The following is an 11,999-nucleotide window of genomic DNA, read 5'->3' on the forward strand; positions in this document are numbered from 1 at the left end:
CTGAAACTCAATCCAGACAAGACGGAGGTACCATTAGTGGGTGGTTCATCTGCCCGGCTAGGTGATATTCAACCTGTTCTGGAGGGGGTTGCACTCCCCCTAAAGGATCACGTTCATAGTTTGGGGGTGCTCTTGGATCTAGAACTGTCACTTGAGGCACAGGTGAACTCAGTGGCACGGAGCACTTTTTATCAGCTTAGGCTGGTATACCAACTACGCCCTTTTCTGGACAGAGATAGCCTAGCTACAGTTATCCATGCTCTGATAACTTCTTGTCTGGATTACTGCAATGCGTTATATGTGGGGCTGCCTAACTTCTTGTCTGGATTACTGCAATGCGTTATATGTGGGGCTGCCTTTGAAAACGGTCCAGAAACTTCAGCTGGTCCAAAATAGGGCAGCAAGATTTTTAACAGGGACTGGCCAGCAAGCTCATATTACGCCAGTACTTTTTCAGCTGCACTGGCTGGCAGTCTATTTCAGGGCCCGATTCAAAGTGCTGGTATTGACATTTAAAGCCCTTAATGGCTTGGGGCCAGGTTATCTGAAGGACCGTGTCCTCCCATATGTGCCTGCCCGGACCTTAAGATCATCCTCAGCGGCCCTTCTTTGTGAGCCCCTGCCAAAGGAAGTGAGGCGAGTGGCTACTAGGAGGAGAGCTTTCTCTGCTGTGGCACCCTGGCTGTGGAATGAGCTCCCTAGTGAGGTTTGCCTGGCACCTACATTGTATTGCTTTCGGTGCCAGGTGAAGACCTTTTTATTTTCCCAGGCATTTTAGCTTTCTAGACTTTTAGGTTTGTTTTAAATCTGTATTTTAAATTCCTGCACTGCTGCTAGGTTTTATTATGGTTGTATTGTTATACTGTGGTTTTAATGTTCTATATATTTTAAATTGTTTTATTGTGTGCCGTTTGGTTTTAATTTTTGTGAACTGCCTAGAGAGCTTCGGCTATTCTTCCGTCAGTCTTCTCAAGGCTAAACATGCCCAGTTCTTTCAGTCTCTCTTCATAGGGCTTTGTTTCCAGGTCCCTGATCATCTCTGTTGCCTTCCTCTGAACCCTCTCCAGCTTGTCTGCATCCTTCTTAAAGTGTGGTGCCCAGAACTGGACACAGTACTCCAGATGAGGCCTAACCAGTGCTGAATAGAGGGGAACTAGTACTTCCCAGGATTTGGAAGCTATACTTCTATTAATGCAGCCTAAAATAGCATTTGCCTTTTTTGCAGCCACATCACATTGTTGGCTCATATTCAGCTTGTGATCTACAACAATTCCAAGATCCTTTTCACTTGTAGTATTTTTGAGCCAAGTATTCCCCATTTTGTAACTGTGCGTTTGGTTTCTTTTTCCTAGGTGCAGAACTTGGCACTAAATGTCATTCTGTTGTTTTCTGTCCAGCACTCCAGCCTATCAAGATCACTTTGAATTTTGTTTCTGTCTTCCAAGGTATCAGCTATCCTGCCCAATTTTGTGTCATCTGCAAATTTGATCAGCATTCCCTGCACCTCCTCCTCCACGTCATTAATAAAAATGTTGAAGAGCACTGGGCCCAGGACTGAGCTCTGCAGTACCCCACTCGTTACCTCTCCCCAGTTTGAGAAGATCCCATTGATAAGCACTCTTTGAGTCCAGTTCTGTAGTCAACTGTGGATCCACCGGATCATTGTTTCATCTAGCCCACTTTGAGCTAGTTTGCTAATCAGGATTTTATGGGGCACTTTGTCAAAAGCTTTGCTGAAGTCGAGGCATATTATGTCCACAGCGTTCACACAGTCCACAAGGGAGGTTACTTGATCAAAAAATGAGATCAGATTCGTCTGGCAGGATTTGTTCTTGACAAATCTATGTTGGCTTCGAGTAATCACTGCATTGTTTTCAAGGTGCTTTATCATCTGCTCCAGAATTTTCCCAGGGATTGATGTCAGACTGACTGGTCTGTACTTCCCAGGTTCCTCCTTTTTGCCCGTTTTGAAGATAGGAACAACATTAGCCCTCCTCCTATCATCTGGCACTTCACCCGCCCTCCATGACTGGACTTGTTTGGACTCTGAATTTTTGTTGGTTCTGTTCATTTTTGTGGTTGTGTTGATGTATACTGTGAAAGAGCCTTGTGTGGCACAGAGTGGTAGGCGGCAGTATTGCAACCGAAACTCTCCCCACAACCTGAGTTTGATCCCAGCGGAAGCCAAGTCTCGGGTAGCCGGCTCAGGTCGACTCAGCCTTCCATCCTTCCGAGGTCGGTAAAATGAGTAGCCAGCTTGCTGGGGGAAAGGTAGTCACGACTGGGGAAGGCAACGGCAACCTACCCTGCTATAGTCTGCTATGAAAACGCCAGCGCAAGCGGCGTCCCTCTAGGGGTCAGTAATGGCCCGGTGCTTGCACAGGAGGAACCTTTCCTTTCCTGATGTATACTGTTCATTTGTTAGCTTTTTAATTTGTTTTTGTGATAGTGATTTTAACATCCATAAGCCTCCTTGAGTGGACTAGAAAGGTGGGATATTTATATTCTTAATAAATAATAATGGGCCTCTTTATAGGAAAGAAGAGCCTTGTCCAGTTTGTAGGGATAATTAAAATATGCATTTATTACATTTTATATCCTGTCTTTCCTCCAAGCAGCGCAGGGAGATAAGTATGGTCTCCACTCCTGCCCCATTTTATCCTCACAATAACCCTGTTAGGTCAGGCAGAGAAAGAGTGACTAGGGAGCTTCATGGCTGAACCTGGGTCTCCCACTCCTAGTCCAGCACTCTAAACACTACTACAGCACACTGGCTTGCAATATTAGTTGTCAACCCAGTATAGTGACAATTATAGCCTTTGTGCTGTTAGGGAGCAAAGACTCACTAAGATTATAGCTTAAAAAAAAAAGGAAAATGCAGTTGTACTCTTGGGATTGGTGTAGATATTACCAGGTTGCAAAGAACAAAAATAAGACAATGTGCAGTCTCTAGATTTTTTTTCACTCATCTGCGCCTTATTCATAACTGGAAATCTGTCTAGAATTGAGTAGTGTAGCCTTTATTTATAAAAAGAAGTCGGCAGAAGCTTGTGAGTGAATGCAGTGTACTCAACTGCAGGATGGCGGAGTTCCCCAGAGCCTGCCACACCAGAAGTGGACCAGATCAACTTGTGAGCGTGGGCCTGCTCGGGCAAATGGCCAGACGTTGCATGTGCTAGACACCAGATGGCATGCCATTATGACTGTGACAAGCGGGTCATCTGGCACCCTCTCTGTGGGACTGTTGCTACTGCATAATTTTTGGCGGGGACAAATCTTTGCTTTCCCTTTTTGAAAAAATCAACAATTGCAAAGATTAATAGGTTTTTGACCGGATGTGTAGTGCTCTCCCACTGCCCCTTTGTAAAGTCAAGAGAAGCTTATGAATGAATGCAATGTACTAAGGGCACTTCCATATGGAGGATTCCTAGCACTACCAATAAAAAGGCACTGTGCAACTATTCTGTCTTTTTCTCCACTGGTTTTTGTGTGGAACGAAAAAAGACTGTAGAAGTGGTGGGAAAACACAGGAGGGCTACAAACAGAAGATGTCATTACCTGGGCTCCCTGTAATATTCTATAAACAAGGCAGGGTGGCTTCACTCTTAAGGCCTCCTAGAAGCACCCATTATGCAGCTAGTCCCTTCTTTTCGTTCTTAATGGATTTTTGTGTGGAAAGAAATAAGCATTTTGTAGTTTACATATATTCATCCTCATCCCGACAAGAAGAGTGGTTTAGATCCTTGAACCATTGAGTAGTAACAATGATGAGTCTCTTGCACAATAAAATGTTAATGTGGATTCTTCTAAGAGTATTGAAGTGTCACCTCAGTGGTAGAATAAGGGAGGGTGTTATTTATGCCTTGCTCCGACCATGTACAACTGTTTCCCTCCTTCACCAATCAAATAGGGACGAAGGGTGTCAAATAGTTAAGTGTTTTATCAAATGAATGTGTCTATATTCGATGAGTGCTGTTGAACTCCTCTGGGAACAGCTTCAGGCTTGCTAGGTGATAGCATAAGATACAATAATGAGAAAGTGCACACATAGATCCAAAAAGTCAAAAGCTCAAGTGAGGCATTGCTGCCTGTCCCCCACCTCTGGGCAGAGCTCCTATATCCGTAATAGCTGTATGACAGGTAGAAATTCAACAGGTGCAACTTTCTTGTGACATGGGGATGTGGTGAAGAGGAAACTTTTTCATTGGTTGAATTTTTCCCTGTTGTGAACAGGAGCCTTGCCAGAAAAAAAAGTGATGGTAATCTTAGCTGAAGCAGATGTTTGTAGTCAAAGGTTCTCAACTGAAAAAAAAAAAAAAAGTGAAAAGGCTATTGTCACCTCAAGGTGAAAAAGTTAACTTTTGTGAGGGCAACAAGGAAGGGCTAAAAAGAATGGCATTTTTTCAAAGGGAACCTAAGAACCTGGTAAGAAGTTGAGCTAAGGATTATTTAAACACACACACTAACGCAAACACGCACATGCAATGTTGTTGAGCCATCTCATCAGCAATGTGACCCTGTGTTGAAAGTTCACTGCACAGCCCTGCCTTGACAGCTCAATTCAGGCAACAAGCTTTCAAGTCATCCCCCTTTGTGATAATGACTACGGAAAGGAGGGGGCTGAAAGAAGACACCACCTGCTATGGCCTTTCACAGCAAGTTGAAAATGGTGACATGCAACCTGGGCCCCCAGAGTCACTTCTCTCAGCCAGAAACCACTCAGCCGGTTTGAAATAAGTTTTACTGAATGTGCCCAGATGCTTCCCCCGCTCTTTATTCAAAGGGGGTGGGGGGAGAGAACGCTTTTTTTTTTTTTTTTTTTAAGATTAAACAATTTCTGCGAACAATATGCACACCCTGAATATGATAGGGTGAGGGACTACAGAGAGTGTAATTCAATAAGTGCCTCATGTAAACTTTTTTTTTACTTAAACAAAAGAATGCAAATTCTGACTGTATTGCATACTAGAGCATCCTGTATTTGAACAGCTGTGAGGATACCATAATGTTTTGGAGAATCCAAAATTTAAACAAGAAGGGGTAACACTGAGGAACACAGACATGTGGGCAATATACACTAAATGTCTGTAGATAATGATGGAGATTTGTACAATGGGGTCTCAACTGTGCTTCCTAGTAAATACAAGGCGCAGAATATTGTTATAATAGAACACTGTCTCTACATGCAGTGGAGCATTCGGTTACAACAAATCTTGTATGTGTGCTTCCTCTGTAGCCCTCTTCTCCATTTTCGCACCCTCCTGTTGTATCCCCTAAAATTAACTTCTAGATTGTACTCTCCTTGGGGCAAGGACTGTTCATGTTGTTGTTTACTCTGCTGAGCAGTATGAGCAATGACAGTGCTAAATTTTACTATTACTGCTGTATAACTTTTGTGAAGATACTTCATAATATATAGCTGTGATGGCTATATAATATATCCAGTATCAGAGCCAGTATTCCATTGTATACCAGTTGCTGGGGAACACAATCTGGAGGGTGCTGTTGCACTCATGTCCTACTTTGGACTACCCACAGGCTGCTAGCCAGCCACTGTAAACAGAATGCTGGACTAGACGGACCCTTGGTCCAGCATGGCTCTTCTTATGTTCTTATAAATGGCTTGTCAGATTGCAGTATTTATTCTCAGGTGCAGGTGAGTTCTTCAATCCCTCAAAGGTGTAATTGTCCCTCAGACCTACAAACGATTCTTTTGTACTTGTTGAAAAGCCATCTCCGTTAAGTGAGTAAGAACTTGCCAGCTATTTATTATGCTGAATAATATGACAGCTGCAAGGCAGGTGAAATGTAGATTTTATAATAAATACCCTCAAATGGAATTAAGCTTTATTCTATAGGAATCATGTTTAATTCTGCTGTTCTCTGGCCAGACTTGGTGCTCGTCTCTAACATTTTGCAAAATGCATGCTGCCTTCCTTCTTGCTTGTGTCCTATAATAAAGAGGGACCAAAAAATCTATTTGAGATGAGCACAAGAGAAAACTAGAATGGTTGGTAGGCCAGGTGTTAGTTAGGTAAGCCCCTAATACAGGAAATAGTGGCTGAAGTTATGGGCTGGGATGTGAGAAGGGCGATCAGAATTGCAGTAGCGGGTACTTCGTATTAGGGATGGGAGAACCAGCCATTTTTGAGCTTGCCTAAATTTGCCAAAAATCACTTTGAAGCTCATTTCAGCTCACTCCCTTTTTCCTTTATTTTTTTTGGCTTGTTCAAACTGGAAAAGTGCATATTTCTGTGGATGTTTTCAAAAGTGTGCAGTTTTCCCCCCATTGACTAAAGCTTGAAATTTTTTTTTTTAAGGTGCATTTCGAAGTCCACACATTTTTAAAATATGCATTTTTTGAACATGCTCACAAATGTGGCAATTTGCAAGCATTTCTCCAAAAAAAGCACTCCTGCTTGCATTCATGTTCAAGATTGTGAATGGGACATGTTTGCATGATTTGCAAACAGAAACAAAATTCTCGTACATCCTTACTTCATAATACAAACTTGGCTGGTGGTGGTCCTGTGATTTCTGTCACTGCAGGCACCCCAGTCCTGTCAGCTACCATGTTGTGGACTGTAGTCTGTGAAAACTTATGCCATAATAACATTGTTAATTTTTAAGGTGCCACATTTCTCTGTTCATGTGGATGATACTGCATATGTAGGAAGGACTGGGATACTATTGTCAGCAGTATATGACCCCTGGACCACTAATCGTAAACAGGCTTCTAGAATTATGCCATCATTATATACTTAACAATGGGCTCTGTACTGGAACATGGTGAAATGGTTGAGGTCTTGGTCCCCAAAGTAATAGACTCCTGCTGGCCCTACCAAGTGACAAGTGTAGTAAAAAGTTTACTCAGTTTCACTCATGGAAAAAAAATTATCTGTAACTCATCTCTCTTCTAGGACTTAGTATGTGTATTACGGTCCAGTTATGCCTGTGTACAATGTGCTCTATAACTATAAAGCTTTTCCTGCTCAACAGCATCAATTTCTCCTGCTCAACGGCATCACTTTGGGTGCACAGAGTCTTTGGGTGGAGATTAGTTGTCCAAACTTCTGTTTTGAGAACAGACTAGCTCCCCTGCCTACAGAAGCTACCTATCCTTGGTCTAAATTATCTTACTCTTAAGAACATCAGCAGAAGAGCCCTGCTGGATCAGACCAAAGGCTAACTTGGTCCACCATCCTTTTCCTCAGAGTGGGCAACCAGATGCCCATGGGAAGCCCCCAAGCAGGAGAAAACCATGATTACCCTAATTCTTGAGTCAGACATTCAGAATTGGTATTACCATACCATTTCTACCTGGGGTGTGGTGTGTGGCTTTCTGGTGAACTCGGCTATGGGTGTTTTGTAATACCTTTTAGCCTATATATCACACAAAAGAATTTAAGTCTTTTACTATCTTCAAGCCGATGGACAATGGCAGTTTTTTTGCAGGTTTTTGGGGGAGGGGAGAGTCCTTGGGCAAGATGCCTTAAATGAGCCCCTCTCTTAGTAGGTCTCTTCCTTACTCCTGTCCATTTGCTTGCCCTCTTCCTAGGCCTAATCTCACCTCTACCAGGCCGGGGGGGGGGGCACAAAGGGAGTGGAAGCTGCTGCTACTTCTTCTCTCCTCAGATATATGAAGAGGACAGGTGAACAGGCCTGGGATCCCTGGGGGTTATCAATGGGCCCACCAGCTGCAGTGTGGGCTTTGGCAGTGTTGGGAATAGTGCACCCTTGCCTGAAAGTTACAGGAAGGGGGCAGTGTTGCAGTTAGGTAGTTAATGCATGGGCATAGCTAGCCTTAGGATCTCTACAGCCTACAGTGTGGCTTCCTGCTGTGCCCCTTCCTCCCCACCCTGCCGCCCTGACCTTCATTGCTGGGAGCACGTTGCTTGCTCTCGTGCTCCTGCCGGTGTTATAGAACACAAAGAAATGGACTGACTTAGTCTGAAAATATACGCTGTACCTGCATTTTCATACAAGAAATTGTGAGTAAACCATTTTACCTTTTCTTCACAAAAGAAGGGTACGGTCTCTCTTTTTTTAGCCTTTTGTGTGCATGTGAGACTGCTAAACACTCATTCTGTTCTGCCTTTTGTTTTTCGCTGCTAACTGTCTTTTTAACAGGAGGCAGCAATACCAAATAAATACCATCAGGCGGGTGCCCCACAATACCAACCCCTGCTGGTGCTGACCCTGTACAAAGGGCTACTTTACACAACAACCTGAGCCCACAGTGAGTCGGTCTTGAGAATCTGCCAACATGCACGATCTATAGAAGATCTGGCTTTTGGCTGGTACTACAAATGTTCAAAACACAATTGTTATAAAGGTAGGACCAAAGTTTCAATAAATATCTGAGTGGAGGTCAGGCCTTATTCTTTGGCAGAGACCATGTTTATTTTCTCTTAGATTATTTTTGCAGAGTTATTTCATGATCAGTAAGATAACATTAAACATGAAAGGAGTATCCACATGTATGAACCTCAAGATACTCATAATTCACAGGGTTGGATCCAGACTTATGACTGGCATAAATTTGCTAATGCTGGAGGAAGTGGGGCGGTGATTTTTTTGATGATTCCTCCCACCTGCAGTCCCCTGTGCCCCTGGAAAATCTTCTCTGGAGGGTTGGGGGACCCTCCAGAGCAGCATATGAGGCAGTGTGGAGGACCGCAAGGGGATGGGGCAATTAAAATTGGTCTCCCTCACCTTCCTTCAGTGGGGACCCTCTGCTGGAACAGCCAGTCTGGATTCAACCCACTGTAACTATATAGTGATCTGAGAATGGCCTAAAGGGGAGAGGGGGATTGGATAAAACATATGAAATTCTTTGATTACATAAAGAAGCTCCAATAGTCTATACAACAGATTTTTAGGACGCAATATAATAGGTTCAGAGCAAGTGATACAGCAGGAGCTCAGAGTCACATCACAATTGTTCTGCCTGCTTGCCCTTTACACATGGCATGTTTAAGCTGTTATGGGCTTCTCAGGCCTATTGTGTTATTCATGCAATTGCTTTTCCACCATGGAAATTAATGTGTACTGGGGAAGCAGCGTGCTTTAAGGGAGCTAACATCTGAGATGCTAACCAATCAGATTAGTTTTTATCTTAACCTGCAGAAGGGATTAAAATGTATATCAAATAGTTACTGGGAGAAGTGTGCCAACTGGGCCATGGCTGCTTCTTTTGAGTGTGGAGCAGATAATCACTGCATTAATTTTGCCGTGTTTCTGAAGGCTGCAAGGGATGCACACACACACAGAGGCAAGTCACCTAACCTGTGGCATAGCATCCACTCTACTCAGATTACCAGCTGTTCAGGCAGGCCAGGCAGGCTGTGCCACCAAAGACTCCTGGGCGGATATTTCATTGTGTATAAAACAAAGGACAGTATCTTAGTAGGGATTTCAGGTGGGCTGGAAAACAACAGGGAGCAATGGGGGCATGGTATAAAGAGAGCATTTCTTATGGGGATTGAGATGACAACCTTGGGAGTGCGATACTCTATATGCCCACCCCCAGTCTCTCCATCTCACCCCAACTTGTAAGTAGAGTAGCCCACCTGCCAGAGGTTTCACCAGCTGCCTAGACTCTGCTCACCACCTGATCCATTTAGCAGAACTTTCCATCTTAACTCTGTCAGAGCCCACAACAGCATCTCTGAAGGCAGTAGCAAACAAAAAGTGGCACAGAATCGCTGAAAATAGAAGTGCAGGCAGAATACATTGGACCTCAGAAGAAGGCCAAAGAGTTTGAGTGTTCATCATGTTAGGAGGGTTTTATTGGATCCTAACTTGCCTTTCCATGAATGGGAGGGCTCCTCCTGCCCACAGAAGGCTTTTGAGCCAATGGAGGATCTTGCTGGTGAAGGTGGGATGGAGGCCATTTTTGCCAGTTCCTCCTCCTCCTGCTTCCCCCCTCCACTCTTCCAGAGGGATTTTTGGAGGGTGCAAGGGGCTGCAGGGAGAGGGGGGAATTGGTGAAAATTGTCTCCTCCTCCCTTCTGCTGGTGGGAGCATCCTGGGAACAAAATTCAAGTCAGGGAATGCTCCACTGGCAAGAACAAAGTTGGAATCCAAACCATTGGCCTTGCAAAACTACAAATAAAATAGGGTATACAAATTAATATTTAGCTAAAGGTTCTGCCAAAATATCTCCAGAGGGTATCTAAAATATAAAGCAGGCTAAGTTGTAAGGAAATATCTATTTTGAAAGGTAATTATTTTGAAATGTTCAACTCCAAAGCCTGTGAAAATAGCTCATTCATTTGCTTCTATCACTGTCAGGGCCGGCCCTACCATTAGGCAGAGTGAGGTGGCTGCATGAGGCAGCATCCCTGCCTCCATCATTCCCCATGAGCCCCATAAGCTAGTCTGCTGTTCTCAGGTATGATGGTGGACACTGTCTTGTTGCCAGTGTTGAAGTAAGATTCATTCAACAGACTGGTTGGATTGTGTATGTGGAACTGGAGGAGGGGGTGGGGGGAAGAGAGAAATCTTGTCCTTTGCTTCAGGCAGCAAAATATCTTAGGCCAGCCCTGATCACTGTTGTGATTTGAATACCTTGGTCTTGAATAATAAAACAAGCATACCTGCTTTGCTTTGTCCAGTGAGTCTGGAGGCGAGTATGCATTTATCTAGCAATAAAGGAGCCCATATTTACAGCAGAATTAAATTACAAATATGGCTTAGGTGACTTTGCTTCCTGTCTCCACCACTGCTGGGAGCCCTGTCATGGTCAAGTCTGGGAAATGGCCTGTCTCATGGTGGTAGTGTCCTGACACTGAGAAAGTGGAACATCAGCCGGGTCACCCTCAGGTCTTGCATTAGCTGGTTATGCAGGGTTTGGGGTGGGGGGCAAGATGCCCTTAGCGGGCCCAACTTCTCCTCACTGTTGCTGCTGCCCATTTGTTTGCCCGCATCCTCTGGGCCGAATCCACATGGCCCTCCAGAGAGCAATCCAAGTGCTGGCTTCTGCTCTTTCCCTTTGTTCCTGTTAGCAGGGCTAGCCCAAGACATTTTGCTGGCTGAGGCAAAGAGCAAAATGGCTCCCCCTTCCACCAATTCCATGTATAAAGGCAAACTGGGCTGGCTGAATCTTATTTCAGTGTTGAATTTTACTTCAACATTGGCCATGGGAAAGCATCCTCCACTGCACCTGATGGCAACATGCTAGCTTATGGGGTCTAGGGCAGGTGGCGTGGCACACAGAGGTCTGTCCTTCAACACCTTACTGCCACTCCCTCCAACACTATGATCCCTATGGATCAATTTGTATGTAATAACAAACCATAGTTTAATTAACCCATGGATTGTTGCCTTACTTAGAGTTAACTCAAGTTTTGGCTGGCAGATGCTGGTTGATCTAGCCAACTGCTGGTTGTTCGGTCAGTTCCTGGGTTGTTCAGTTCCCACTCCCTATGTCTGCTCCCTTCCTGTATTGCAAATGCCTTTGCAGCACTGAAGTACTGCCATGTAGAGCCGCTGGGGTTTGCGGAGGGTGGGGGTTACCGCTCTTGCTTGCCACCTCTGTAGCCTGGTGAAACAACCCATGAACAACCCACACTTCTGGGTTTGGATGTAATGCCAACCTATGGTTTAAACAACTGAAGAGTTCACAGCAACAAACCATGAGTTCTCTGTGGTTAACCTATAATTAACCCATAGTTCCAGGTTCACATGTAACAACCCACGATTCAACAGTCCGTAGTATGGGTTGTCGTTATGTGCAAACCAGCTCTATGTGTGCTTTTCCCTGCAGGGAGAACTGAGGAGAGAGCAGTTCCCTCTACCTGTGTAGCAGGCCCAGGGGCTTCTAAATCCAAGGTACCTACTGGAAATCCTTCATAGATTGCCTTTAAAATCGAGGATTTGGGGAGAGGGGAGAAAGATGTATTTGCAACTTAGTAGAAAATATCTGTGCCACATTGGCCGAACATCCATCTCTGTGATTATTTTCTGGCTAAGAGGATCTCGTGTGCAGTTCAGTC

Source organism: Heloderma suspectum, chromosome 4, assembly GCF_057233095.1.
Source record: "Heloderma suspectum isolate Gila_16-S chromosome 4, 16-S_ref, whole genome shotgun sequence".
NCBI lineage: Eukaryota > Metazoa > Chordata > Lepidosauria > Squamata > Helodermatidae > Heloderma > Heloderma suspectum.